Source organism: Pristis pectinata, chromosome 1 (genome assembly GCF_009764475.1).
Source record: "Pristis pectinata isolate sPriPec2 chromosome 1, sPriPec2.1.pri, whole genome shotgun sequence".
Lineage (NCBI taxonomy): Eukaryota > Metazoa > Chordata > Chondrichthyes > Rhinopristiformes > Pristidae > Pristis > Pristis pectinata.
In genome coordinates, this window is record NC_067405.1 from 11388312 (window position 1) to 11415601 (window position 27290).

General features: G+C 42.5%; 1 pseudogene; it reads left to right on the forward strand.

The window, feature by feature from the left end:
• LOC127572767 (contactin-associated protein-like 5) overlaps positions 1–27290 on the forward strand; it is a 991970-nt pseudogene that overhangs the window by 713897 nt on the left and 250783 nt on the right.

Consider the following 27290-nt stretch of genomic DNA (forward strand, 5'->3'; position numbering starts at 1 on the left):
CCGTGCATTGACCTATTTCATGCTAGTAAATGAATTGTGTGGTCTCCTCTCTAACAGACTGGTAACTGTTCACACAGGCAATTACTGGAACGCAGCTTCATTTAACACAGAGTCCTCGTATCTCCATTTCCCAACATTCCACGGGGAACTAAGTGCAGACATTACATTTTTCTTCAAAACCACTGCTTCCTCGGGGGTTTTCCTGGAGAATCTCGGAATAAAGGACTTCATAAGGATCGAGCTAAATTGTAAGTGTCATCTGACAGTGGAACAATTCTGAGTTAAGATCTGTTTAAAACAAAGCCCTGGAAATGTGTAGCTCGAGTATCTAAGGAACAATGATCATGTAAGAGTTCTCCATCATCACAACCTAAAACATGCCAGCAATGATAACAACTCTGGCCCTTCCAGCCTAATTAACCAAACCTCACCATCTTCTGCATCAGAGTACTGGTGTTACTGTGTATTGCATTAATTTTCTATCTTCATTTCAATACAACATAGAACAGTACAGCACAGGAACAGGCCCTTCGGCCTACGATGTTATGCAGAACTAATTAAACATCTAACTAAACTAATAATTCCTGTCCACACAATATCTGATCATTTGCACTGAGGAATCAATCACTGACCTAGTGATGTCTTATGAGGATAGGTTTGCATGTCTTATGAGGATGAGTTGAGTAAGCTTGGGCTTTTCTCTTTGGAGAGAAGGAGGATGAGAGGTGACTTGGTAAAGGTGTACAACGTAAGAGGCATAGATCAAGTGGACAGTCACACTTTGTCCCAGGGTGACAATGACTAACATGAGGGTGCATAATTTTACAGTGATTGGAGGAAGGTATAAGGGGGGATGTCAGGGGTAAGTTCTTTGCACAAAGTGGTTGGTGCGTGGAACACACTGCCAGTAAAGGTTGTGGGGGCTGATACTTTAGGGACATTTGAGAGACTCTTAGATAGACATGTGAGTGACAGAGAAATGGGGGGGGGGGCTATGTGGGAAGGAAGGGTTAGTTAGATCTTAGAGCAGGATAAAATGTCAGAACAACATTGTGGGCTGAAGGGCCTGTATTGTGCTGTAACGTTCTATGTTTGATGTGAAATTTGTTGCTTTGCAGTAGCAGTTGAGTGCAAAGACATAAAAGTTGCAATAAACTACAGAAATAAATAGTGCAAAAAACAAAGGAATAACAAGGGAGTGTTCACGGGCTCATGAACGGTTCAGAGATCTGATGGCAGAGGGGGAAGAAGCTGTTTCTGAATCGAGTGGTTCTTTAGGCTCCCGATGGTAGTAACGAGAAGGGGGCATGTCCTGGATGCAGGCTGTAGACTGCTCATTTTGTATAAGGCTAATTCTTTGAAGTCAAGCTGTTTTAATCAATGATTTTAAGCACCCAACATCTTCATATTAAATTGCTTAATTAGCTCCCTTAATAGAGGTATCCAAAGCAAAAAGGCAAACTGCTGGAGGAACTGAGTGAGTCAGGAAACATCTGTGGAGGGAAATAGGCAGTCGATATTTTGGGTCGAGACCCTTCATCTGGACTGAATGATGGAGGGGAGCTGGGCAGTATAAAGGAAGGGGTGAGGCAAGAGCTGGCAAGTGATAGGTGGATCCAGATAAGGAGGGGGTGATTGACAGATGGAGTCAGGTGGAGGATGGAAGGCTAGAAATAGCAACAGAGGCTGGGAGGTGATAGGAGACGAAGGGCTGCAGATGATGGAATCTGATAGGAAAGGAAGGTGGAGCATGGAACCAAATAAGGGAGGTGAGGAGGGGCCAGATGGGAACAGTAGGGGGAGGCGACCGGGTGGGAGGAGTGTGTGGGTGATAGACAGATGAAGTAGCTGGGAGAGGGGAAAAAAAACTAGGTGGTGGAGGGTGTGGGAGCATGTTGGATGTGTGCAGGAGGACCTGGAGTACAAATGTGTTTAAAATGAATGAATTCACTCCTCTATTACAAGAACAGAGTACTATATCCATGAAAGCATTAGAGTATCTGTGCCCTCTAGTGCTACACATGGAGTGTTTTATTTTCAGAGAAGGCCATTTGTGTTGTTAGCTTTAGATGTGTACAAGGTTATCAATCACCTGTTGCATTCAGCTTCACCTGTTGAACAACAAAGGTGAGGTGTTTGGACACACTCTTGTTAGAGATGATCGATACTTGGCACTTGTGTGATGCAGACTTCACCATTCTATCAGCCCATATCTGAATATTGTCCATGATTTGCAAACAGCCACCTTACACATTAATGAAGTAGCTGAAAATGGTGGGCTTGCAATACTGCCTGAAAAACTTCTGTTGCCTTGGGACTGAGATAATTATCCTCCAACAATCTTAACCAAGTTCTTTTTATAGGAGAAGTTTCCAACTGACGGACTGTTTTCCCCTTGATTCATTTTTGGCTTGTGTTCCCTGGAGCCACACGTTTCCTTCACTCCCTTGATGTCAAATACAGCCTTTGAAATCCTGTTCTGTTGTCCATGCATGCTTTACCTTGTAATCTGATCTGGAGCTAAATGACCTTGATGAAACCAAAACTGATGACCTTTAAACATTTTATTGGTGAGTAAATGGAGTTAGATACCACTGTAGGCAATATTTTTTCTGATTTAAATTCAATAGTGATTGGCCTAGATTTTTGTGGGTAGTTCATACCTGGTCAATTTTCCACTTTACTCATTAATATTTCTGGAAGTGATTTCATTTTAGTGACCAGGAACAGTGGTTTATTACTGAGTAGCTAACACCCCTAAGAATATTCCATGGGCCAAGGTTAATTTTTTTCAGACAGCTGGTTAACAATACATGCTGCTATTAATGCACCAATCAGCCAGCAAGTACATGGGATTAAGAGATGTTGAGTTTATTGTCAGATATGTAAGTACAGTGAGGTACAGGTATAGTGAAAAACTTGCTTGCAGCAGAATCACGGGCAACTAGATTCTGACAACACAGAACATAAGGTTTACATACATTATACATAAGTTAGACAAGACAGTGAAGTAAAAAGACATTAGTGCAAATAAAAATCATAATCAGAGACAAGTCCATTGGCAGTGCAAGAGGTGGTCCATAATGTTCCGTTGCAGAGGTAAGGTTAGGGTTGTGCAGGTCAGTTCAAGAACGTGATGGTTGTAGGAAAGTAGCTGTTCCTGGGACTTCCGGCTTCTGTCCCTCCTGCCTGACGACAGCAGCAAGAAGAGGGCATGATCCGGAGGGTGGGGATCCTTGATGATGGATGCCACCTTCTTAAGGCCATGCCTCATGTAGATACTTTCAATGGTGGTCAGGGCAGTGCCCATGATGGACCAGGCTGCATCCACTACTCTCTGTAGCCTCTTGCATTTCTGTGTATTGGTGTGGCCATACCAGGCGATGATGCAACCAGTCAGGATACTTACACCAGTGCATCTTTCAAGATTTGTAGGAGTATTTGTTGACAAGCCAAATCACCTTCAGCTTCTAAGAAAGTAGGGGCACTGGTCGGAAAATAAACTTATCTATTTGTTTGTACACCAGATGGGCACAAACTGAAGTAATTAACAATCAATTACATAAGTGGGTCTGGAGTGGTGTTTTGAAGAACAGTACAACACAAACAGACCCTTCAGCCCACAATATCTGGGATAGTAGATTTCCTTCCTCATAGGACATGAGTAATCAAATGGGTTTTGGCAACAATGCGGTAGTTTCATGGTTAACAATATTCAGACTAGATTCAATATTAGATTTACTTATTTAAATCCCCCAGTTGCCTTCGTAGAATTCAAACATAAATCTTTGGATCAGTGCTCTAGAACCCTGACTGATAGTCCTGTAACATAATCACTGCATGACCACGAATCTCTGCTGTAAACAAAAATCAAAAAACTGCAGATGCTAGAAATCTGAAATAAAAACAATCTCAGCAGATCAGGCTGAGTGAAATGATTAAATGTTTGCAACATTTTCTGTTCTTTGTTCTAGAATCTGCAGGCCTGTTCCCCATTTGTTTTGTACAAACAGTATTTCAGCCTCAATGTCAATTTTAAGTAACTTTTTTACTTTTGCATATTTATTGATTAAATGCCTACAGACCGAGGTGTTTGGTATTTAAGAGCATTGGACCCACTGAGAAACAAACTCATTGTTAATGCCACACCAATGAATCTCTCTGGCACAGAATGGGAACAATTGAGATTGTTTGTATTCTATTGCTTTTCTTCTCTGTTGTATTGCCTAACCAATTTAGTCTCAATAAGACAAGTGACTAAGGTGTGTTCAACAATGTCATCAAGCTCCAGTTACTCACAAATAACCTGTTTCCTGATTCTCAATATGGGTTTCGTCAAGACCAGACTCATCACAGCCTTATTGGTGAAGGACATAGACTGCTGTGTCTGTTATTCATTGGAGGTTTCAGATGTTTTTTTCGCTATGCCATTTTTCAGCTCACACCAGCTTGTTTTTAGAGCTGAACAGTGCCAGGAAAATGTCTACCTAATGCGCATAGCGAGACTCCCCTCATTCAAGAAGTTCTGGCCCAATATGTACAGAGCCACCTACATAGAACGGTTTTCAAACCACTGGTCCACAGTGGCATTGCTAGGAGATCTGTTACTAAGGGCATTAATAAGCTTCCAGTCAGGAGATGTCGGTTTTATTTTCTACATTGGAAATAAAAACAAATCCCTATTAGTGGCTTGTTAAAATAAAGTAGAAGTATTTTGATTCTTGTCAAAGTCAATCATTTGTTAATGTAACTGCGCAAGAACATCATGTTCAAGTGTGTTCATTTTTATAATCTTTTCCTAACAGAAAAACAAACACTGCAAATAATCCTGTCTCAGTAATTGGCACCATCACTGATTGTCACCATGCATTCTGCAACAACAAAATTTAATGTCAGCACCGAATACTTGCCTCTCGTTGATTAGATCATAATCTGGGTGGATTTCCATCATGATAATATGTTGCAGCCTGCTCTGGTTTAGACTAGCCTTGAATTTGCCATACACAGAAGATTAAGAGGAGCTACAATTGAGGAGATTAATAAAGGAGTTGATGGGGTAGATACAAAAAGTAATTACATCCAGAACAAGGGGTCATAACCTTCACCAGAAAGATGGCAGTGGTTTGAGAAGATGACTCACCACCACCTTCTCAAGGTATTTAGAGACTGGCAATAAATGTCTTTAAAAGTGATACCCAGATCCTGCAAAATGAATAAAAATATTAAAATTATCCCATCAAATGTATATAAAAACAACCCCTAATACTGCCCCACATCCCTGTCACTGACTGAGAGTCCCAGACATTTTAGTTGGGTTGTGAGAGAGGTTGAAATTTCAGTCTGTATCATGATTACATCCTCTTTTCACTGAAACATCACAAATTTGTGATCACAGATTTAAAAGGATCCTGAGGGGCAGCTTTTTTTCACCCGGAGGGTGGTCCGTATATCGAATGAGCTGCCTGAGGAAGTGACAAAGGCAGGTACATTAGCAACATTTAAAAGACATTTGGACAGGGACATGGATAGGAAAGGTTTGGAGGGATACAGGCCAAACACAGGCAATTGGGATTAGCTCGGATGGGCACCTTGGTTGGCATGGACCAGTTGGGCTGAAGAGCCTGCTTCTGTGCTGTATGACTCTAAATGGGCAGAGGTAGCTTGCTAGTGATGCCCACCTCATGTGGCCATATAAAGAACTGAGGAAAACAATATTAGAAAGGGTCATCACATGACTGCTTATGTGCATTTTATTTAGACGGTGTTATTTGCCAGCTTTTCAGTTTGACTTGTCTTCCTTGTTTGCATGTGGTACCAAAGGTGCTCACAAGCACCTCATTCTTATGTCAACATATTTGTGTATATGTCAGAATCAGGTTTATTATCACCGACTTATATAACGTGAAACTTGTTTTGCAACAGCGGTACAGTGCAAAGACATTAAAATTACCATACATTACAAAATAAATAGTGCAAAAAAGATGTGAATGCTGAGCATAGAAAAGCAGGCACAGGAGTGTGGACATGAAGTGCTCTGGATTCAATGTGATCGTGAATGATCCTCTATCTCAATACCACCTCCTGTTCTCACCTCGTGCTCCTTGTGCTCAAAATGTTAACCCCTTTTTGTCTGGTCTTCCAGCCCCAATGGAAGTCCTGTTCTCCTTTGATGTGGGCAACGGTCCATCTGAGATCACTGTGAAGTCATCCACACACTTGAACAACAATCAGTGGCATTACGTTAGGGTGGAGCGAAACATCAAGGAGGCATCTCTTCAAGTGGATCACCTGCCAAGAAAAGCTCAGGAAGCCCCAGCTGATGGACACATCCACTTACAGCTCAACAGCCAACTGTTTGTCGGTAGGCTCCTTTAATTGTTGTATGTCAACACCGGGACGGGTCACCATAAATCTCAGTAATATTACTCGGTGATTGTGTTATTCAATGGCATCCGAAAACCAGAGGTGTGCAAATGTGTTGACTCTTACACTTGACTGACTTCTAGTTCTAATGGCCTTCTGTTTCCCACGCATAAAAGATTGTGGGGTTGGCTCCAGTATTTGGAACTCTTGCCAAACTCAGACAATCCCCATTCTGTGTAGCAGGTGCTCCAAATGGAAGCTAAACAGGCTCTTTGTATGATACCTGTGGCTTTGAACATAGTTGGCAGCCCTTGCTGATGATGTCAACAGTTCCACAGCCTAGTGCCAGCATTTAACCCTATAAATGCCAGCAGGTTTGTGACTTTGATGCATGCACATACCTGTGTGGTACTCCCAAAACTTGCTGACACTCTATCCAAGGAATCCGTTGGAATACTCTCCTGCTGAACTCTGCATGGAACCTAATGGTAGAGTACAAGCTGGGTATAACCTGCTCATAGCCCCTGCACCAGCTTGAAGCTGGCACAGGGTTCACCAGCCCATTCGTTTACAATAGTGAGGAGGAAAAGTACATATTCTACTTGTGCTTGCAGTCATGATTTTGATTACAGGTAGTTCTGCTACAACGTGTTTACATAATGCGAATTGGTTATAATGCAATTGATGGATTAGGGAACACTGTTGGCATTACATGGACTGCATTGCTGAAAGTGCAATTATGATCAGGTAAACCTGTTCAAATCTGTGCTTTGAAGACAACTAGAGTCTATTCTGCTATATTGAGCCTTTCTACAATGCAAGGTTTCTCAGGAATGTAACTACTGCGTTATAGCAGAGCTACCTATATTTTAATGTGCTTGTAAGTGATTATTCTTGTCATTTTATTCTTTTTATTTCATCTTTAATAGTTTTTGAAGGCTTTTTGAAAAAGTTTGAGGATATAAACAATCTGAAAAATTGAGGTGTGGCTTTGCCCTTCCTCAGCAACCTCACAGCAGGGCTTGTTCTAACCTGATCACATGATCCAATTACCCCACACCAAGCCTTGGCTTTATGCAAGCTCTTGTTCAAACTTCCATCATGCTCTCGGGCAGTAAGTCCAGCATTCTGAATCAGAACCAGGAACGTTTCGGATCAGTAGAGAATCCGGGCAATGAATGTGGGCAGCGGAGCCCACACAACAAAACCAGACTCCTTGTGTTGAAAATATGAAAGTAAATTTTGAAAGTCAGAGTCAGTAGATCTGATGCAGAGTGGGGGAAGATGAAATAAACCCCTTGAAACAGACTCTAGAGTCAATGCAGATGTCCAGAAATAGTTGGGAATCTTAAACTAATCTACCCTTACAGGATGGGAAGAGGCCATTGTCCTTCTGCTAGTTTGAGTCATTAGAATCTTTAAACTTATTGGAAACACAGAGGAGACACACAAGACTGCAGATGCTGGAATCTGGAGCAACACGAGGAACTCAACGGGTCAGGCAGCATCTATGGAGGGAAACGGACAGTCGACTCATTGGACACTCATTCTGTCACCTCCAACGGGATTCTACCACAGAGCACATCTTCCCCTCACCCCCTCTCTCCGCTTTCCGAAGGGACCGCTCTGTCCGTGACTCCCTTGTCCACTCGTCCCTCCCCACCGATACCCACCCCCCCCCCCCCCCAGGCACTTACTCCTGCAACCGCACCAAGTGCTACACTTGTCCCTACACCACCTCCCTCACCACCATTCAAGGCCCCAGAAAATCCTTCCAGGTGAGGCAGTGCTTCACCTGTCGATCCAAGGGTGTCATTTATTGGATCTGGTGTTCCCAGTGTGGCCTCCTCTACATCGGTGAGACCCGACACAGATTGGGTGACCGCTTTGTCAAGCACCTTCGCTCCATCCAGCGCAACAGCCAGGACCTACTGGTGGCCACCCACTTCAACTCCACATCTCACTCCCATACTGACATGTATATCCTCAGCCTCCTCTACTGCCACGTTGAGGCCAGGCGCAGTTTGGAGGAACAACACCTCATATTCCGCCTTGGGAGTCTCCAACATGGCCTTAACATCAATTTCTTGGTATCCTCGCCCCTTTTCTTCACCCCCCACTCCTATGTCTTCCCTTATTCTTATGGCTCCCTTCCCCCACCTTGATGACCTGCTCATCTCTTCTCGTCCCCTTCCCCATCCTTTATTCCATGATCCACTACCCTCTCCTCCCGGATTCCTCCTCCTTCAGCCCTCGGCCTCTTCTACCTATCACTTCTCAGATTACATCTTCTCCCTCTCCCCCACCCACTACCTTCCCCCTCTCACCTGGACTCACCTATCATCTGAACTCACCTATCCCTTACCTGTGTGTACTCCTCTCCCTCCCCCCCATCTTCTTTTTCCAGATTCTGCCCTCTTCCTTTCCAGTCCTGATGAAGAGTTTCGGCCCAAAACGTTGACTGTATATTTCCCTCCATAGATGCTGCCTGACCTGCTGAGTTCCTCCAGCACTTTTTGTGTATTGCTCCAGCATTGGCAGAATTTCTTGTGTCTTGGACACTCATGACTTATTGGAAAGCATTGTCCAATTCTGTCTCGTACCTGAGCTTTGTCCCAGTATCAAACAAATGAATCTGCCTTGAGAAATCTTCAGTTTTTAGGGCTAATAATCAATTTTCTTTAGTACAAGCATTTAACATGAAGCCAAATTAACACATTAAAACTTTCAATATCTTATTTGCAAGTTAGAAAGAAATTGGCCTGGATTTGCTCATGGATGTTTGACCCTTTTTGTGCACTTGTCACAAGTGGATACACAACTGCAATGACTTTCCTGAATCTGTCCCACAGAAAGCTTCAAACTCCTGCAACCCTTTGCTTGGAGAATATTTCCTAACTTCACTCGAGAGATGTCTGGCTCTAATGTTTTATTCAATACACCTTTGTCCTCGACTCCCCAACCAACAGAATTAGTTTCTCTTCATCTGCTCCAGCAATCACGTCACTTTCTAACTCTCAGTGCTATAATCTTAAGGAAACGGAGCTCAGTTTAGCTGAATTGCTTATGTAGAATTGCAAAAATGTGTGGTTTACAACATTCACCATGTAAAGGGAGTCTCCACTTGATCTAGGAAAGGATATGAAAGCAAAGTTGTAGTAAAAACTGAAAAGAGCTAAATCTGGTGTCACAAGAAATTCTGCAGATGCTGGAATCTGGAGCAATACACAAAAAGTGCTGGAGGAACTCAGCAGGTCAGGCAGCATCTATGGAGGGAAATAAACAGGAGACGTTTCAAGCCGAGACCCTTCATCAGGACTGGAAAGGAAGAGGGTAGAAGCCAGAATGGAGGGGGAGGAGTACATGCAGGCAGGGGATAGGTGAGTTCAGGCGAGAGGTGAGTCCAGGTGAGGGGGGCAAGGTGTAATAAGCTGAGAGGTGATAGGTAGAAGAGGCTGAGGGCTGAAGGAGGAGGAATCGGGAGGAGAGGGCAGTGGACCATGGAATAAAAGATGGAGAGGAGATGGGCAGGTCATGGCAGGGGATGGGAGCCATGGGAATAAGGGAAGACACAGGAGTTGGGGGGGGAGAGGGGAAGAAAAAGATATCCACCTACCTTCCCCCCTCACCTGAACTCGCCTTTCACCTACCTGAATGTGCTTCTCCCCCCACCTTCTTATTCTGGCTTCTTCCCTCTTCCTTTCCAGTCCTGATGAAGGGTCTCAGCCCAAAACGTTGACTGTTTACTTCCCTCCATTGATGCTGCCTGACCTGCTGAGTTCCTCCAGCACATTTTGTGTATTGCTAAGTTTGGTATAGTGGCTCTTCAAACCGATATTTGGTTCTGTTGTGCTGGTAATGTTACTTTTGAGAAGTGCCTTATCAAACAAACATTAACACTCATTATTACTGATAACAACAGATTTTCTCTCCTAGATGTCAAAGGTGATCTTGAACTGGCAGGCATGGTACTGTAGCGGTTAGCATAACGCTTTACAGTGCCAGTGACCCGGGTTTGATTCTGGCCGCTGTCTGTAAGGAGTTGGTATGTTCTCCCCGTGTCTGCGTGGGTTTCCTCCGGGTGCTCCAGTTTTCTCCCACGTTCCAAAGACATCTGGGTTAGGAAGTTGTAGGCATGCTATGTTGGCACTGGAAGCATGGCGACACTTGCCGGCTGCTCCCCACCAGAACACCACACAAAAAGATGTATTTCACTGCGTGTTTCAATGTACATGTGACTAATAAAGAGAGCTTACCTTACTACTAGAGGGTTTTTTGGTGTTTTTCAAAACACTGGTTTATTGCAATGTGGTTCTAATCCAATCAATTCAAGAGAATTATTTTATTACACGGTTAGTAATAAGAACAGTTTGTGCGATCCAAGTAAACACAGTTCTCGTATCCCTTCTGCTGTTCTGATAAGATAAGATCTTTATTAGTCACATGTACATCAAAACACACAGTGCAATACATCTTTTGCGTAGTGATTTTGGAGGGCAGCCCGCAAAAGTGTCGCCACGCTTCTGGCGCTAACATAGCATGCCCACAACTTCCTAACCCCTACCTCTTTGGAATGTGGGAGGAAACTGGAGCACCTGGAGGAAACCCACGCAGACATGGGGAGAACATACAAAATCCTCACAGACAGTGGCCAGATTTGAAATGGGGTCACTGGCGCTGTAAAGCATTATGCTAACCACTATGCTACCATGCCTGCCACAAGAGCCAAATTCTTTGACGAACCAAATGTAAGAATCTTCAATAGCCCTTGACACCACTCAGCTATGACTACAGATTGAAGGCAAAGTCTACTCATCAATCCAGAAAACAAACAGTTTTCAAGAGAAAACAGAACCGCGTTTTCACATCTTTCTGCTCCTGACTGACAATGGCATTGCCAAATCTTTCTGCTTATGGTCCTTGACACCCTTCCAACTCCACTTCAAAGACGTTCTCTTCGTCAATGGCAAAATCTCCTTCCTTTGTACACATGGTGAAAGAGTTGTCACATGATTGCAATTTCCTATCATGTGACAAGTTTTTTTCTGTCACGTGCCAACTCAATGAAACAACTAGCTTTAATGAGCTGTTTAACACATTAGCTATTAGATTACCGGTGGTTTTTAACTGTGTTAGTTGCACTTATCAGAAAGTTTTAAAAAAACTAAATTTAATGTGTAATATCACTATTCTAAACTGATGACAAAGTTCTTGCTGTCGTCCACATCTTATTACACTTTGGACAGTGACCAGATTGAATGTTGAAAGCAATTGAAGATAGTTCTTTCAATTAAGTAACTTAATAGTCCACACTTAATCTGATAGTAATTGGAGCCCAAAAATTTGGTGGACTGTGTGCATTCTGAACTAGGAATGTGCCACTCATCATATTGGCAACAAGATGTGTCTTGGGCACCCATCTCTTTGGATATACATAAAAGGGACCCAATAGCTGTTTGCAGTCCCTTATACCACTTTAATTTGATACATTGTAAAGTGCCAAATAATGTGAAAGGAAAATGGGTAGGTATGTGCATTTGGCTGTCAAGGTACACTCTTCACATTACCATAGAGAAGTTTAAAGCCCTATTACACATGAATGCATGCAAAGAAGGGAAATTTTGCTGAACAATTTAGTGTGCAATTTCATTTTGCATCAGGAAAAGTGGCCAACGCCCAGTACAAAAGCAAATATAGCAGTGTCCTTTGGAAATCTGAAATTGAAACAGAAAATGCTGGGAACACTGATCTGTGGAAAGAGAGAATTAATCTTTCAGATCGAAGGAAGAGTTGCAGAGTGTTGCAGCTAGTCGAGCTGTTGCCTCACAGCTCCAGTGATCTGAGTTTAATACTGACCTCCAGTGCTGTCTATGTGGAGTTTGCACATTTTCCCTGTGAGCAGATGGGTTTCTTTAGGGTGTTCCAACTTTCTCCTACATCCCAAAAATGTCCGGGATTGTAGGTAATTGCTGTAAATTTTGCCAAGTGTGTAGGTGAGTTGTAGAATCTGGGGGGAGTTGATGAGAATGTAGGGAAAATAAAATGGGTATATACTAGGAATAGTGCAAATGGTTCCTTGATGGTTGACAAGGACTGAGTGGGCAAGTGGCCTGTTTCTGTTTTATGTGATTGTGTGATTCTTTATCTGCCTTGCTTAGCTAATTTGACATGTGTATATTTCAAGACCCACAGCAATGTGGTCAACTCTTCACTACCCTTTGAACTGACCGAGCAAACCATTCAGTTGCATACTACCTGCTACATTGAAAAAAAACCTGCAATGGTTGAAGACAACAGTTCACCATAACTTTCTCAAAGACAATTAAGCATGGACATGCCAGTAATGTCTGCATCTTGAAAAACAAATTTAATAAAAAGATCGTTAGGATCTAAAGTGAAAACTTAAGTTGTTGGAAATGCTCAGCAGGTCAGGCAGCAGCTGTGGAGAGACAAATAAACCTAACATGTGAAGGTTAGAAAGTGTACAGAAGAGATCTGCAACATTGCTAATGGGGAAGAGGGAGCAACAAACAAAATTCTGGAGGAACTCAGCGGGTCAGGCAGCATCTGTGAAGGACAATGGACAGTCATTGTTTTGAGCCCGGACCCTTCTGGACTGAAGAAGGATCTCAACCCGAAACATCGACTTCTTGTTTCCCTCCACAGATGCTTCCTGACCTGCTGAGTTCCTCCAGAATCTTGTTTGTTGCTGGAGATTCCAGCATCTGCAGTCTCTTGTGTCTCTAACAGGGAAGAGGGATTATATTTACCGAGATTATAAGGGATTTGATGGAAGTATTTAAAATCATGAAAGCTGTTCCCTCTACTCCTTCCAGTGAAATTCAGTGAAATCAAGAACCAGAAGATATAGATGCTGCTTGGTAAAAGAACCAGGACATGGGGAATAACATTTTTACAGTGAGCAATGATGGTCAGGAATACACTGCCAGGGCTAATAGTGGAGGCAGATTCAAAAGGGGGCTGGATAGCATCAGAAAGGAAAGCATAAACTCAGTGGGCCAAATGGTCGTCTTCCATGTTGAAACCTTCCTAAGATTCTGTGACCTGAAAGGAACCACTTGAAAAGTCAGAAACCTGCAAAGATTGGCTTAGATGTTTGACCTTAGTGGTCTTCCACAAATGTGCAATATAGCAGTGGGCATGTTGCAAGTCCAAATGTTGTTCCCTTGACTTCCATTGGTTTGTGCTCAGTGTAAGTGATTACAGATGAATTTCCATCCCATTACCTCCGTGTTTTTTTTTCCCTTTGGCCTGCTGAGAATTCACTTTTTATTTTGCTTAAGTTTTGATGAAAATATTTCTTTTAAAAGCTTTGGATCGAATTTGGAAGCATTCACATTTCAATATAAAAACCTGCCTAAATCTTATCAAACATGCACCAGTTCCACAGCAATACAATGAAATTCAGCTGGATTCCCTAACATCATTAAATTAATAGATATTTACTTCTAAGTCTATTCCCACCACTGCTGGAGAGTAAATTGAATTGTGGGAACATTTCAGTTTATTAAAAACCTAACACCACAATAATTATACATTTCAATGATGATGTCCTAAAATTGCTTTGAATTAATTAACTGAAATATTAGTTTTTGTGAGACCTGTGCTTAATAACAGTTGATGCATTGCTTCAGAATAAAGTCACATAGAAATCTGATTTTAGAAATTGTTTATGTAAATCATGGATGTGGATTTACCATTTGTGTGATTTTTTTTTTAGAAAAAGTTATTTTGTGATATCTCACTTGCATCAATCATTCTGTTTACATTCAATCAGAAATGCCTTTCGCAGAATTCCTTAAACAAGAATATTCAAGGAAGATCAAAGGGCACTTAAAACACTTGCCAAAGTTTCTTCAGTAGCATTTCCAAAACTTGCCACCCCTCCCACCAAACAGAGCACCAGTATTCAGTCAGAAATCACATGGGGATTGTCAGTACCAGTAAGTTCCATTCCAATTCTTAATGTTGTGTCTTGGAAATATAGAACATAAAACACAGAACAGTACAGCACAAGTCGGACCCTTCGGCCCCATGATGTTGAGCTGAACTATACTGTATGTACACCTCCTCCACGATCAATCTAACTCTTCCCTCCTGCACAGCCCATAACCCTCCATTTTTCTTACATTCATGTGCCTTTCTAAGAGCCTTTTAAATGTATCAGCCTCTACCACCACCCCCGGCAGTGCGTTCCAAGCATCCACCACTCTGTGTCAAAAAAAAACCTACCTCTGACATCTCCCCTGAACATTTCTCCTCTGACCTTAAACTGTTGTCCTCTGGTATTGGCTATTGCTGCCCTGGGGAAAGGGTGTTGGCTGTCCACTCTATCTATGCCCATCATAATCTTATACATCTCTATCAAGTTGCCTCTCATGCTGCGTCACTCCAAAGAGAAAAATCCTAGCTTGCTCAATCTTTCCAAATAAGTTGTGCTTTCTAATCCTGGCAGCATCCTGATATATCTCCTCTGCACCCTCTCTAAAGCTTCCACATCCTTTGTATAATAAGGTGACCAGAACTGAACACAATATTCTAAGTATGGTCTAACCAGAGTTTTATAGAGCTGCATCATTACCTTGCAGCTCTTGAACTCAATCCCCCGACTAATGAAGGCCAGCACACCATAAACCTTCTTAACCACCCTCTCAACTTGCATGGTAACTTTGAGGAATCTATGGACTTGGACCCCAAGATCCCTTTGTTCCTGCACACTGCTCAGAATCCTGCCGTTAACCTTGTACTCCACCTTCATGTTCAATCTTCCAAAGTGTTTCACTTCACACTTGTCCGGATTGAACTCCCTCTGCCACTTCTCTGCCCAACTCTGCATTCTGTGTATATCCTGTTGTAACCTACGACAACCTTCTACACTATCTGCAACTCCTCTAACCTTTGTGTCATCCACAAACTTACTAACCCATCCCTCCACTTCCTCATCCAAGTCATTTATAAAAATCACAAAGAGCAGGGGTCCTAGAACAGACCACTGCAGAACACCACTAGTTATCGACCTCCAGGCAAAATATTCCCCATCTACTACCACCCTCTGCCTTCTGTAGACAAGCCAATTCTGAATCCATGCAGCCAAGTGTCCATGGATCTCATGCCTTTTGACTTTCTGGATGAGCCTACCATGGGGAACTTTGTCAAACCCTTTACTGAAGTCCAGATACACCACATATACCGGTCATCTATTTGTTTGTCACCTTCTCGAAAAACTCAATTAGGCTCGTGAGGCACGACCTGCCCCTCACAAAGCCAAGCTGACTATCCCTAATAAGACTCTGCTTCTCCAAGTGCTCATAAGAAGATAGAAAGATAGATAGAAAATGCTCATAAGAACATAAAAGAGTACAACAAAGTCCACAATGTTGTGCTGAACTAATTAAATTAGTCATCAAATATCCAACTAAACTTATTCCTTCTGCCGATACAATGTCCAGATCCCTCTATTTCCTGCACATTCATGTGTCTATCTAAGAGCTTCTTGAATGCCCCTATCATATTTACCTCCACAACTAACCATGGCAGTGCATTCCAGGCACCCACCAATATCTGTGTAAAAAAAAATCTTGTCCAGCACATCTCCTTTGAACTTGCCCCCTCTCACCTTAAATGCATGCCCTCTCGGATCAGAAATTTCAAACCTGGGAAAACAGATGCCAGCTGTCTTCTCTATCTATGCCTCTCATAAGGTTTTTGTGGATTTTAGGTGGGTGATGAGACATAGAATATGGGAGTGTACAGTGCAGGAACAGGCCCTTCTGCCCATTATGTCTGTGCTGACCATGATACTAATTTCAACTAATCCCATCTGCCAGCACGTGCTCTCATGTCCCTCCATTCCATGCTTGTTCATGTGCCTTTGTAAATGCCTCTTAAATGTTGCCATTGTATCCGCTTCTTCCACTTTGCTTGGCAACGTGTTCCAGACACCTATCGTTCTTTGTTTAAAAACTTGCCTCGTAAATCTCCTTCAAACTTTCCCTCTCTCACCTTAAACCTGAGCCCTCTAGTATTTGAAATTCCCAACTCTGTCTATCCTATCTATGCCTCCCATAATTTTATAAACGTCTATCAGCTTGCCCCTCAGCCTCCGGCGCTCCAGAGAAAACAATCCAGCCTCTCCTTACATAGAATGTGAGACCAATGGGAGAACCACAGATGCTTCTGCTGATGGGGCAGGAGGGTCTTGGAGGTAGTTGAGGAAATGGTATTCGTTTATTATTGTCACTTGTACCGAGGTACAGTGAAGAACTTGTCTTGCATATCGTTCGTACAGATCAATTCATTACACAGTGCAGATAGAGTTAGTACAGAGTGCATTGAGGTAGTACAGGTAAAAACAATAATAGTACAGAGTAAAGTGTCACAGCTACAGAAGAAGTGCAGTGCAGGTAGACAACAAGGTGCAAGGTCACAACAAGGTAGATTGTGAGTTCAGAGTCCATCTCATTGTATAAGGGAACCGTTCAATAGTCTTATGACAGTGGGATAGAAGCTGTCCTTGAGCCTGGTGGTATGTGCCCTCCTGTATCTTCTACCTCATGGAAGAGGAGAGAAGAGAGAATGACCCGGGTGGGTGGGGTCTTTGATTATGCTGGCTGCTTCACCAAGACAACGAGAGGTAAAGACAGAGTCCAAGGAGGGGAGGCTGGTTTCCGTGATGCACTAGGCTGTGTCCATAACTCTCTGCAGTTTCTTGCGGTCCTGGGCAGAGCAGTTGCTGTACCAAGCCGTGAGTGTCAAAGAGGACATACCGAATTTCTTTAGCCTCCTGAGGAAGTAGAGGCGCTGTTGAACTTTCTTGGCCGTGGCATCTAGGCGATTTGACCAGGACAGGCTATTGGTGATGTTCACTCCCAGGAACTTGTAGCTCTCAACCCTCTTGACCTCACCACCATTAATGTAGACAGGTGCATGTACACCGCCCCCTTTCCTGAAGTCAATGACCAGCTCTTTTGTTTTGTTGACATTGAGGGAAAGGTTATTGTCATGACACCATGCCAGTAAGCTCTCTTATCTCCTTCCTGTACCCCAAGTCATCATTGTTTTGAGATGCGGCCTACAATGGTGGTATCATCTGCAAACTTGTAGATGGAGTTAGAGCAGAATCTGGCCACAGTAGTCATGAGTATGTAGGAAGTAGAGGGCTGAGGGCGCAGCTTTGTGGGGCACCAGTGTTGAGAATAATCGTGCCGGAGGTATTGCTGCCTATCCTCACTGATTGCGGTCTGTTGGTTAGAAAGTCAAAGATCCAGTTACAGAGGGAGGTGTTGAGTCCCAGGTGTGTGCTCCCTATGCCACTTAAGTCAGACTTCTGTGTGCTTCCAATGCCTGAACTCGAAGTTCTCAATACTAAATGCTCCCACTCTGCTTTAAGTGACTGTGGGTCTGAGATTCAGTGGAAATGTTGCACTTTTTTCCTTGTGCACATCCATGAATTTTTTTACTCTATCCGTCCTACGATCTCTTTCTATGACAGAGCTCGAAATAGAATGCCTGCTGGAGGAATCTGGTGAGTGATGTGGCCTCACAAGAGAGACTGGAGATCTGGAGCAACACACACAAAATACTAGAGGAAATCAGTGGGTCAGGCAGCATCTATGGAGGGAAATGCACAGTCAATGTTTTGGGCCATGACCCTTCACTAGGATGTCACAGATAGCTAGGCTCTGAGGTGTGTGGTAGAACTAAGGGACCTGGAAATACAGATTCATAGTTCCTTGAAAGTGGCGTCACAGGTAGATAGGGTTGTAAAGAGAGCTTTTGACACTTTGGTCTTCATAAATCAGGGCATTGAGTACTGGAGTTGGGATGTTATGTTGAAATTGTACAAGGCACTGGTGAGGCCAAATTTGGAGTATGGTGTGCAGTTCTGGTCACCTACTTACAGGAAAGATATCAATAAGCTTGAAAGAGTGCAGAGAAAATTTACAAGGATGTTGCTGGGACTTGAGGGCCTGAGTTAATGGGAAATGTTGAATAGGTTAGGACTTTATTCCCTGAAGCACAGGAGAATGAGGGGAGATCTTTATAGAGGTATACAAAATTATGATGGGTATATATAGGGTGAATGCATATAGCTTTTTCCTCTAAAATTGGGTGAGAATACAACTAGAGGGCATAGGTTTAGGGTGAAAGGTGAAATATTTATGGGGAATTTGAGGGGGAACTACTTCACTCAGAGGGTGGTGTGAGTGTGGAATGAGCTGCCAGCAGAAGTGGTGGATGTGGGTTCAATTGTAACCTTTAAGAGAGGTTTGGATAGGTGCATAGATGGGAGGGGTTTGGAGGGATATGGCCCAGGTGCAAGTAGATGGGACTTGGCAAAAGATCAATTCAGCATGGACTAGATGGGCTGAAGGGCCTGTTTCTATGCAGTAGTACTCTATGACTCTATCAGGACTGATGAAGGGTCTTGGCCCAAAACATCTATTGTTCATTTCCCTCCTGATCCACTGGGTTCCTCCAGCATTTTGTACGGTATGTGTTGAATGATGTGGCGTGCCCAGCGCAGCTCCAGTCTCAGTGCTATTGACCTGGGAGAGGACACTGATGTTGGTTTGCTTATACTTCCAATGAATTTCTGAGACCTGGACTACCTCTAGCAGGCATCATAATGCGCTGGAAAAATACCACCAACATTGTTTCTGCAAAATGCTCCAAATCCACTGGAAAGATTGAGGGATCCTGAATGGCACAGAATGCAATGGTCCAAAACAGAAATTCACCACTTTCAGATTTATGATGATGATTAAATGCTGGCCTTTCATAAGAAACTCTCTTTAAGCTCAATTAAGTGTTTGTTCAAGTTTCAGGTTCAAGTGTGTTGATCAAATGGAAGTTCATTGCTTTGACGCCAAGAAGGCAGTAACAATTATTGTTTCACAATTAATTCAAATAACCTTCAGTCACCAAAGGATAAAGCTTGGTTTCCATTGGGCTGGACTTCCACAGGCTTTCCAACAAGATCTACTGTATGTCCATACATACTCCTTCTTCCCATCTGTAAGTGCCCAATAACCTTCTCCTTTAATGCCAGTCATTTGATTTGATGCCCTGAAAGTATATTACAGGTAAAGTTCCTTCTCAACAGACCTCCCAACTACCTTGACAGTTTAACTTTTTCTAGCACCATAAAAGGAGCAGGGATGTCCTGGTTCATTCCAAACTGTTAAACTGATTACTTGTTAATTTATTCTTTGGTAGTTTCCTTCTTTATGGTTCCAGCTTGTCTCCAATATCCATCCTTTCTTATCTGAAAATGCCCTTGAGATGTGATAGAAGGTGCACTTAGCACAGAGGAAATTCAGATGAAGTCACCGGGACCAGATGAGATGTACCCCAGGTTGCTGTGGGAGGCGAGGGAGGAGATTGTGGAGCCTCTGACGATGATCTTTGTGTCGTCGATGGAGATGGGAGAGGTTCCAGAAGATTGGAGCGTTGCAGATGTTGTTCCCTTATTCAAGAAGGGGAGTAGGGATAGTCCAGGGAATTATAGACTGGTGAGTCCTACCTCAGTGGTTGGTAAGCTGATGGAGAAGATCCTGAAAGGTAGGATTTATGAACATTTGGAGAGGTATAATATCATTAGGAATAGTCAGCATGGCTTTGTTAAGGGCAGGTCCTGCCTTACAAGCCTGATTGAATTTTTTGAGGATGTGACTAAGCACATCGATGAAGGGAAAGCAGTAGATGGTAGTGTATATGTTCAGCAAGGTATTTGATAAGGTACCCCATGCAAGGCTTATGGAGAAGGTGAGGAGACATGGGATCCAAGGGGGCATTGCAGTGTGGATCCAGAACTGGCTGACCCACAGAAGGCAAAGAGTGATTGTTGAAGGGTCATATTCTGAGTGGAAGTCAGTGACCAGTGGTACCTCAGGGGTCTGCACTGGGACTCTTACTCTTTGTGATTTTTATAAACGACCTGGATGAGGAAGTGGAGGGCTGGGTTAGTAAGTTTGTGGATGACACGAAGGTTGGGGGTATTGTGGATACTTTGGAGGGCTGTCAGAGGTTACAGCGGGACATAGATAGGATGCAAAGTTGGGCTGAGAAGTGGCAGATGCAGTTCAACCCAGATAAGTGTGAAGTGGTTCATTTTGGTAGGTCAAATATGTTGGCGGAATATAGTCTTAATGGTAGGACTCTTGGCAGTGTGGAGGATCAGAGGGATCTTGGGGTCCGAGTCCATAGGACGCTCAAAGTGGCTGCTCAGGTTGACTCTGTGGTTAAAAAGGCATATGGTGTATTGTCCTTGATCAATCGGGGAATTGAATTTAGGAGCCGAGAGGTATTGTTGCAGCTATATAGGTCCCTGGTCAGACCCCACTTGGAGTAGTGCTTCAGTTTTGGTCACCTCACTGCAGGAAAGATGTGGAAGCCATAGAGAGGGTGCAGAGGAGATTTACAAGGATGCTGCCTGGAATGCAGAGCACACCTCATGAAAGCAGGTTGAGGGAACTCGGCCTTTTCTCCTTGGAGAGACAGAGGATGAGGCGGGACCTGATAGAGGTGTATAAGATGATGAGAGGTATTGATAGAGTAGATAGTCAGAGGCTTTTCCCCAGGGCTGAAATGGTGGCCACAAGAGGACATAGGTTTAAGGTGCTGGGCAGTAGGTATAGAAGAGATGTCAGGGATAAGTTTTTTACTCAGAGTGTGGTGAGTGCGTGGAATGGGCTGCCGGAAATGGTGGTGGAGGCTGATACGATAGGATCTTTCAAGAGACTGTTAGATAGGTACATGGAGCTGAATAAAATAGAGGGTTATGGGTAAGCCTAGTAATTTCTAGGGTAGGGACATGTTCGGCACAGCTTTGTGAGCCAAAGGACCTGAATTGTGCTGTAGTTTTTCCATGTTTCTTTGTTTCTATGAAGGGATGTCAGCTTGAAACAATAATTGTGTTTTTCTCTGCTGTCTGACCTATTGAGGATTTCCAATGACTTCTGTTTCTGCTTCAGTCTCTGAGCAGCCTTTTCATTTGGCACTTACAAATTCTTAATCTTACCAGTTTAGTACAAGGAGAGCATCATGCTGTTAACTATTCACCTATACTTCAATAGACAAGGCTTAAGTGTTTTGTATGCCTTCCTCACATTTATATCCTCTCTTCATATTATGCCTGATTTGTTGTACCATGTCAGTGTCAACCACACACTTTGGTGGTATGTATAACCCAGAAATGATAAAACATAAGTCATACAGTAAATCTTTTATGCACTCTTTCCAGTTTAATAACACCTTTCCTGTAGCAGAGCAACCAAAACCAAACACAATACTGCCCCCAGAACACCCTACGCAAAAGATTCACTTCACTGTGTGTTTCAATGCACATGTGACTAAGAAATCTTATCTTAATCTTAAATACCCCGAAGTGCGGCCTCACCAGCTTCCTGTACAACTGTACCATGACCTCACAACTTTTATACTCGTTGCCCTTTTGGAATTGTTCATGCTGGAGGGTTGTGGAGGCTTAGGCATCGTGTTCATTCTTGGGATATGGAAATAGTGCTGGAAAATGATGCTGTAATGGAAGATCAGTTAGGATCATAATGAATAATGGAGCAAGCTCAAAGGACAGGATGGAATATTCCTGCTTCTAATGCTTATGTTCTTATGTAACTGATATTTATTCTGCATATGAATCATTCCTGTTCCTATCACTGTGACCTTCTGTTCCTTCCCACCTGTTTTCATACAGATTCCCCTTAAATGTTACCAAGACAACAGAATGCTGGACCCACTCATTGGGTCAGGCATCAACTGTGGAAAGATTAACAAAGTTAACATATCGCATTAGTGACCCTTCAGCAGAAGTGGGAGACGTTAGGGCAGGATTGCTTTTAAGATGCAGAGAAAATGGGGAGGGAATGAGAGGATGTAGGTGAAGGTCCACAATAGAGCAAATGGCAAGAGAGATTAAAGGGCAAAAGGTTTAAGGAGAAAGAGGAGGACAGGGAGGAGGTGTAAATGGGAGCTGCAAAATAATTATCTGACATTACCAAAGTCAAAAATTATTGAACTCGGTGATGAGGCTGGAAGGCTGTAATGTGCTCAGATGCTGTTCCTCAACTTTCGTTGAGGCTTTTCAGAACAGTGAAGGAAATTGAGGTCAGAAAATATCAGTGGAGCTGACAATTCCTGCGTGCTGTGGTGAGATTCAAACTTGTGCCTTTGGACCAACAGTTTAGGTTTCTAGGATATTAACCTAGTTTAATAGTTAATATGCTCTCATACCCTGTGAGAGGTATAAGCTCTCAGTTCATGCAACACTTTCTTTAGCTGTACATGTACATTATTTTCATAAAATGAGAGCCAGAATTATAGAGTCATGGTCATAAGAGTACTACAGCACAGAAACAGGCCATTCAGCCCATCTAGACTATGCTGACCTGATCTTCTGCTGAGTCCCATCTGCAACTGGATCATATCCCTCCAAACCCCTCCCATCCATGTACCTATCCAAACTTCTCTTAAGTATTACAGTTGAACCCATATCTACCACATCCGCTGGCAGTTTGTTCCACACTTGTACCACCCTCTGAGTGAAGTAGTTCCCCCCCAGATTCCCCATAAATATTTCACCTTTCACCCTAAACCTATGCCCTCCAGTTGTAGTTTCACCCAATTTCAGAGGGAAAAGCAATATGCATTCACCCTATATATACCCCTCATAATTTTGTATACCTCTATAAGATCTCCCCTCATTCTCCTGTGCTCCAGGGAATAAAGTCCTAATCTATTTACCCTTTCCCTATAACTCAGGTCCTCAAGTCCCGGCAACATCCTTGTAAATTTTCTCTGCACTCTTTCAAGCTTATTGAAATCTTTCATGTAGGTAAGTGACCAGAACTGCACACAATACACTAAATTCAGTCTCAATGATTTCTTGTACAACTTCAACATAACTACAGTACAGTCTGCACACACTTTGTGTACCACACCCTTGAATCTAATTTTAAACAATGGTACAATTGAAAATTTACCAAATTTTGACATAGATCAACAGGTGTCAATATCTTCCAGCATCCAGAAACAAAGAAGGAATTTAACATCAGAAATTGGATGCGGGAGAAGGAGTAGGGGCCAATAAGTAATGAAATATTTTTTTCTGCTGCCTTACCCTCCAAAATGTCTTATTGTCTCCAATTTTCTGGAGTGACTGCATTTTGCAAAAATAGCCACAAAAATATTTTTACTGCAGAAAATTATTGGTTAGATAACATTCAAGCAATGTTTCAAGCTTTTCTCTGTGAAATGCTACTTATACATTTGAATTTGCTGTTGTTATGTTCAATCCAGCACCAGCAAGCCACACACAACAAATAAAAATAAAGTGGGTCACTTCAAGTTTTTAAAGGAGTTATGAAAGTCATTTATTCAATCAAAGAAGTATGCCAGTCAGCCCATTTTTCCAATGCTGGCCCTTTAAAAGATTTATCTAATTATTCCAGCTCCTATCCTCCTTGGAGACAACACAAGAATCCTGTCCTTTAGAGCATTTACCCAATTTTCTTTTGAAAATTAGGTTTAAATCTGCCTGCAACATCCTTTCAAGTATTGTACTGCAGATCAAAACAACAAGAGATGGCATAAAGAAAAAGTTCTCACCTACCAAACTCAATGTACCGTTAGAGTATGACAATTGAAATAAAACAAAAATTGATGGAAATATTCAAAAGGTGGAGAGAAAAAAACAGAATTAACAAGTGCATAGATTCTGATGAAAAATCATCAACACAAACCATTTAATCTTAGATATTGCCTGACTTGTTGACTATTTCCAACAACTGTTTGCATCTCCTTAACTCTCTTTGGGTCTATCAATATAAAAAAGTTGTCAATAGATTAACTTTTTTCATTATATTTCTTGCAGTGTTGGATTGTTATAAATTGCAGGTGGTGAATTAGATAGAGCAGAATTATTGAGGTGACACGTTAACCCTGTTTCTCTCTCCACTAATGGAAACATTGAAAGTTTCCAGCACTTTGTGTTTCATAGCAGAGTAATTGCTGCTTTGTTACAGAGAATGAGCATAGGCATAACCTGAGAGGGTAATAATGTTACAAGGAATAGATTAAATAAATCAAAAGTGCAGTGGCAGGCTGATAATAACATAATGTCATTGCAATATAGATGGCTTATGCAATATTGTGTGTGCCACCTTTAAGAATAAAATAAGATTTCTTTATTAGTCACATGTACATCGAAACACACAGTGAAATGTATCTTTTGCGTAGAGTGTTCTGGGGGCAGTCCGCAAGTGTCGCCACGACTCTGGCGCCAACATAGCATGTTAACAGCAATGGTTAAGTTGCTGGACACGAAATGAATCCAACCGTGATAGGTGGAAAAATTAAATACAAGAAATTAAACAAATCTGGAATTTAAAATAAAGAAAAAGTCTCAGTAACAGGAATCATTAAAATTCTGGATTGACTGGGTCACTAAATGTTAGGCTCATTGGTTACTATAAGTTATCCCCTGGTGTGGGTTTCTGGTGGGAGAATTGTTGGGTGGGGCTCTTATTGGGTATGCATAAGGGAATATTTTTCAAGGAAATAAGAATAGAATTTCTGGCATAAACTTGATGGGCTGAATGGCTTCTTGCTATTTCATAAGGAAAAGTCTGAGAATATGAGAAAGAAATATAATTCCTTCACCCAATCTACACAATATGTCTCCTCTATTCAGAGGCAGTTAGGGATAGGCAATACATGCTGGTATTACTGCAGATGCCCAGATGTAATGAATAACCAAAGTCAATTGCATGTGATCATTTCTCTCTGCAACAATGTAGAACTGGGCAGAACTGGTGTGCCTGTGTGGAGCTGTCTGCCCTGTCTACCTGTGAGTCCCTGAAAGTAAAGAAGGCTTTTGGAACACTGTCCTTCATCAGTCAGGGCATTGAGTATAAAAGATGGGAGGTTATGATGCAGCTGTGCAGGACACTGGTGAGGCTGCACCTGGAGTATTGTGTTCAGTTTTGGTTCCCCTGCAATAGGAAAGTTGTTATTAAACTGGAAAGAGTGCAGAAAAGATTTACAATGATGCTGCCAGGACTTGAGGGACTGAGTTATAGGGAAAGGTCGGACAGTCTATATTCCTTGGAGCATAGGAGACTGAGAGGCGATCTTATGGAGGTGTAAACCAATACCAATACCAATGAAATCATGAGGGGCATAGATAGGGTGAACACACAGTCTTTTTTCCAGGGTTGGAGAATGAAGAACAAGAGGGCATAGCTTTAAGGTGAGAGGGGAAAAATTTAATATAAGCTTGAGGGGACAACTTTTTTTACACAATTGTTGGTGTGTATGTGGAATGTGCTGCCACAAGAAGTGGTTGAGGCAGGTAAAATAACAACTTTTATTAGATAGTTGGACAAGTACATGGATGGGGAAGCTTTAGAAGCTTATGGGCCAAATGCTGGCCAATAGGACTAGCTTGGATGAGCATCTTGGTTGGCATGGACCATTTGGCGCTGAAGGGCCTGTTTCCGTGCTGTATAACTCTGTGACTCTAAAAGTTCCTCACTTTCTGAGTGAAGTACTTTCTCCTCATCTCAGACCTAAATGGCAACTATCGAATCTAAACATCTACCCTTGGTCTACAACTCCTTATAAAAATCTTGGGCCCAAACATCACTCCCTGTGGCAATCCAACAGTCATAGCTTGCCAACCTGAGAATGAGCCATTTATTTTCAGTCTTTGCTTTCTATCTCATAACCAATTCTCAATTCATCCCCAATTCTAAGTACTCTAACCTTGCTGGTTAACTTTATGTGTGGGACCTTTCCAAAAGTCCAAATACACTCCATCCACTGATATTCTACCATTTGCGTCCTGAAAGAACTGAAAGAACTGCAGAAGATTCGTCAAATATAATTTTCCTTTCATAAATCCATGCTGGCTCTGATCAATGCTGCTATTTTCAGACTGCTTGTTATTAATTCTCTCATCAGGGATTCCAACATTTCCCTACCACTGACATTAGTCTAAAAGGCAGTAGTTCCCTGCTTTTTTTCTTCCCCCTTTCTTAAATAGGGCTCACATGTTCTGTGAATACCTCCAATCCACAGGAACAACTCCAGAGTTTGTATAACTTGGGAAGATAATAACAAGAGCATCCACGGTAGTGTAGTGGTTAGCATCACTCTATTACAGCGCCAGCGACCCAGGTTGAATTCTGGCTGCTGTCTGTGAGGAGTTTGTATGTCCTCCCCGTGACTGTTTGGGTTTCCTCTGGATGCTCCGGTTTCCTCCCACATACCAAAGACGTACAGATTAGGAAGTTGTGGGCATGCTATATTGGTGCTGGAAGCATGGCGACACTTGCAGGCTGCCCCCAGAACACTCTATGAAAAAGATGCATTTCACTGTGTGTTTTGATGTACATGCAACTAACAATATCTTATCTTATAAGAGCATCCACTATCTCTTAAACCACCTCCTTCAAAGGTCTGGGATATCAAATCATCTAATTCCCTATTTTTATCAGATTTCAAGACCACCAACTTCTCCAGTACTACTTTTTGACTAATACTTAGCTCCTCCGGTTCTCCATGCTCACTAGACCCCTGGTTTTCTAATACACCTGGTAAGTCTTGTGTTCCTTCTTCTGTGAAGGCAGATGCAAAGCAATCTTTTGATCCTTCCACCATTTCCTTCATCCCCATTGTAAATTCTTTGTTTCTGCCTACAGGGGACTTGCATTTGCCATTGGTAGTCTTTTCCTTTTTATGTGCCTATAAATATTCTTCTAGTCCATTTTTATGTTTCTTGCCAGTCTACTTTCATGTTCTCTCTTGCGTTCTTTAGTGATTTCTTGATCCTCCTCTGCTGAGTTCTAAAAAAATGCTCCCAGTCCTCAAACCTGCAACAATTACTG